A 4,537-nucleotide genomic window follows, 5' to 3' on the forward strand; every position below is an offset into this window, starting at 1 on the left:
CAAGCCAAGATGCCCTCCCTGTTCAGATCAGCCCCTGTGCCAGTCCCCCATGATGAGGAACTGTCTCCTGAGGCAGCTCAGACAGCTCTGATTGCTAGAAAGTTCCATGTGGTGCCCTTTAAATTTAACTTGTCCAGAGTAAAACTCACTAATTTGAGCTTTCAGAAAGGGACAGCTCTCTTGATCTTTGGTAACAAAGAACTTACACCAGCAAATTGTCAGGACCCTCGGCCAATAAAGGCTTTCAGGCTAATGTTACTAGCTTCCTCCAAAGAGTGCTCAGTACACGGAAGTTTCTTTAACCATGTGCTTCTAGATGCAGAGATGGGCTCTAAGGTGTAAGGGTTGTAATTCTGTGACACTGTGTTGTGAAAGGTGCACCTCTTATGGACTTTGACAACAACATGTGTTAATTTTATAAAACTCATATATGAGTGAATGACTAAGGTCACATCCCTAGAACTCCTGAAAACTGCTTGGAAGTCCAGAATGCCTGAAGCTCTGGGACAGTCACCTGCCCCCACCCATTGCCTCTGGCACTGTGCTTTACGTTGTTGGCCTTCTCTGCTGTATTCTAGAAATAATGCAAAATGTTGTTTAAATATTCTGGAATTTAGCTTTTATCCAGATAAGATGGCCTGGATATGCAAGGGGTTACAGTTTAAATTATAGGAGATGTTCAAAGCACAGGATTGTGGATATGCAGACCTAAAGGAAGCCAGTGATCTGGGCACAGGCCCCCTGTGCCGTGTTTGGGAGAATCAAGGGATCCACATTATTTGTTGAAGTGTTCTGAGTTGGTTTCCCTCGTTTTGTTTGTAGTGATATTGAGGAGGCTGTGTTTGGATCCTGGCTTTGTTTTGTAACCTCAACTTTGTGGTTTTTGACTCATCAATGTTTGTACTTGCAGTGGGTTTATTTTGACAGTACCTCTGGTCCCTGGGGTACAGGCTCATCCTGTGTTGGCAGTACCTGCTCCAGCCATTGCCATGTGGACACTCAGGATTTCCATTCCTGAAGCCTCCCCAGCCCAGAAGTCTGAGCTTATTTGACCTGCTTTGAAAAGGTATGCATATATACATTTTTAACATTCTTCAGTATCCCCATGAAGAAGGAGGACTTTAATATCTACTGGGTAGTGTTTTTGTTTTCTTTTTAATATTTTTTCTTTCATGGTGGACCTGTGCGCCTGTGAAACGTGCACTGTTTCATGCCACGCCCCTTCATGCAACCCCCACACCCCACCATACCACTGGTTGTGTTCTTTAGTAGACGTTCTGTGGTTTTACATCAGTTTTTAATATTGGTGCCAGGTGGTTCCAAAGGTCCTGGTGATTGTCTGTATGTTCATCTCATGATCCTCAGTGTTGCTGAAAGATCAGCTCCCGTCCCTAATGAGCCAAATAACACAGAGACCGGGTCTTGGAGCTTACAAGAAAGGAGGCAGCTTTATTACTCATCCAGGCAAAGGAAACTCACAGCAGGCTAATCCCTTCAAAACTGTGCACCCACCTTTGCAATGGGGCAGGATAATTATATAGCCATAGCTTAAACAACGAAGCGTTCATAACAACTGACAGAATCATGTTCTCATCAGAAGACTCAGAATGGCGTCATGATGCCTCCAGGGGACCAATTCTATAGAGGATAGTGGTTAGATCACTTTATCTCATTAGCACTCAAGGTGTGGCCTTCTTTGTAAGGTTACAGTCCTTTGACTTTCTCCCTGGAGAAGGACACAGAGACCAAGCATGTTTATGACTTTCGATTACTGGAATAAAATAGAAACAGTAAGATCAATGGCTGTAGTTTTAACACTGGGCCTGGAGTTGTGGGTAGCAACTGGTCGGTCAGGTTCATTAAGCATTCTAAGGGCAACCATCAGAATAAGAAGTCTGTTAACCTAAGTGCGACCATTTTATTATTCCCCCTTCATCGTGATTCATTGAGAATGGAAGGTAGGGACTTCTGGGCTTCTTGACACAGTCTTGTTTTCAAGGTGACATTTAAAATTAGGCTTATCCCACCCATCTCCTTGGCCCCTCCCAGGCCCTAACCCTAACCCTGTAACCAGAGTCTGTCCTTGGGGCTCTTGCAGGCCTCTCCAAAAGACAAACTCAGAGTCTCTACATTTTCAAGTTTTGCTGATAATTACTTCTGGAAAAAAACAGAAAGTACATTTGATTTTTGTTGTTGTTGTTGTTTTCCAGAATAGTAAATTTACAAAGCATAAGAAACTGTTTACAGAATCCTAAAGTTAAGGATTCTTTTTATAAAATGTATTTTAAAATTCCTTAGGTAATATATATTTTGTGTGAAAACATAAGCAATACTGAAATATATGGAATAAAAAGTTTCTCTGTAGACCTTAATTTGCTGGCTGGAGTGTTTGCACATTGAATTTTGATAGATACTAACAATGGATGCTTTCCAAGGTGTACCACCACCACCACTGGCAGACTTCGAAGGCTTCCCAGCAGGGTTCCCAACACTGGGAACATCTTTGCAAATGTTTACCAGTTTGATAGGTGCGAAAATAGCATTTCACGTTCATTTGCATTTCTCTGAGTACAGTAGAGTTGAGTATCTTACTGTTCTTTTGTTTGGCTCTTTTCTGAGACAGGACACAAAAGTCATCTTGTACTGGGAAGGTGTGAGGTGCTGTTACAGAATCCAACCTCATTCTGCTCACCACACGACAAACCAATAAATCAGTAGATGAGGTGTTGGAGCAAGGAATAGCGACTTTATTTGGAAAACTGGCAGACTAAGAAGATGACAGACTAATGTCCTGGAGAACCTTCTTCCCCAACCAGAATTCAGGCACCTTTTATACTTGAAAGGGGTAGGGGTGTGATTGGTTGTTGCAAACTTCTTGGTGTAGGAATTATTTGTTCTTGGAATCCTTTGTTCTTGCAGCTCTCCACATGATTCATGTCATTGTGCCCCTGTAAATCCTCCAAAAAAAAACCCATTATTTTCTATTCTGCAACTTGTCATCTTTATATGAGTGCAAAAGTGTGAATATCCTTAAAGGTCAGAGTCTTGGGAATAGGCTGCCTTGTATATTTCAGGCTAAAGGCAACATTCTTTTACAAAAGGTGCCGAGCTAGCAAGGCTAAGCCTAGAAAACAGGGCACAGGATTAAAGCCAAAGGAACAGATCTAGCATAGAGTCAGATTTCTTCTTTTCTATTACAGTGCCTTTGCTGAGAGATAAGAGGATGTTTCTGGGCGGGTCCTCCTCTGCCCCTGGCAGGGATTCGGCAAGAACCCTGCCAGACTCACCATGACTGTGGATGGAACTGCTCTCCAGCAGAGAAAATAACAATTATTGGTGATTAAAATTACTTGTCAAAGTATCTTCAATTGCCTGTAAACTATACCATGTAGGGTGCGGGGAACTTCTCACTTGCCCATCAATAATCAGGCTCCCCAGATACAAGCGACCAGCATTGCACCGGGTTCCAAGATGGCCTAGCCAAAACAGCTTCACATTTTTCTCTTGAACCTTGTCTCCTAACAAGTACACTTTCAAAGCTCTGGTTCCTCTTCCCTTTTCTGCCGCATGAATGAACACATCTCTGAACCCACCTGGGCTGAGCCCAGATCATGCAGACAACCACATGCTGTCCATTGCCAGGCTTGGCTGCATCCTCCCTCTAGCATGTTCATGTGCCCAGCACCTCTGCCATAGGGGTCTGGATCACCATCTGTGCCATCACCCAACCAAGGACTACTGGTGGGTGGTGAACAGCCCAGGAACACCCTGGCATGCAGCCTAGGATCTCCCTGAGCCTCTGGCTTAGAGAAAGCACAGGGCATGGGGGGCAGGGTTCCTGGGTGGGAATTGGAACCACCTCCATTCTCACCCACCAAACCCCAAAGCCTCAGATACAGGGCTGTTTGCCCACACACTACGCCAGAGCTCTGACTGGTGTCTGTCGCCATGATGATTGGAGCCTGTAATGCCCCACCCCATTGGGTGAAGAATGAGGGTGTCATCTCGGGTTAGGGGTGCACTCAGAGTGAGGAGAATCATACAGTGCGGGGACAGGCTGAGTGGTGAGGGGCCGCTCAGAATGGAAGTGACCCAGCTGAGGGTTGAGGCTTCAATTTTGGGGTGAGGGAACCATCTTGGGATGGGGGACCTGGGGTAAGGTATGAAGGGTCAGTTTGGAGTTCAGGATCCATAGATTGGACGTGGTGGGGCAGAAAGTGGGAGCGGGGATCTCAGTGTGAGGAGAAGCTTCACCTTGGGGGTCTTTTTGGGGACCTAGTTTGGCTGGGAGTAGGTGTCAATGATGGGGGGCGGTGAGAAGGAGAAGTGGGGCTGGGGGTGTAGCCTGGCCCTGGGCCTGTGGTTGTTCTGGATGGATGCCGGGACCCTGTCAGTGATGGGAGAGGAAGCATTGGGAATGGGGCCCTGCCTGGCCTCCCACACCACAACCTGTACTGCAGGAGCTGCAGCCCGAGCGTCCACGCTGCGGGCGGGTGGAGGAGGGGCGCGCGCGGACGCCGGAGCCCGCCCAGAGCGC

At 46.3% G+C, this 4,537-nt stretch overlaps 1 long non-coding RNA gene across 1 annotated transcript; it reads left to right on the forward strand.

The window, feature by feature from the left end:
• The first annotated feature begins 705 nt into the window (after positions 1-705).
• On the forward strand, positions 706-3,361 carry LOC140692186 (uncharacterized). The gene is made up of 2 exons (XR_012067771.1): positions 706-1,066; positions 3,201-3,361. It is a non-coding gene; the product is annotated as an uncharacterized lncRNA (long non-coding RNA).
• Positions 3,362-4,537: the final 1,176 nt, after the last annotated feature.

Source organism: Vicugna pacos, unplaced genomic scaffold (assembly GCF_048564905.1).
Source record: "Vicugna pacos unplaced genomic scaffold, VicPac4 SAC-SAT, whole genome shotgun sequence".
NCBI classification, from domain to species: domain Eukaryota; kingdom Metazoa; phylum Chordata; class Mammalia; order Artiodactyla; family Camelidae; genus Vicugna; species Vicugna pacos.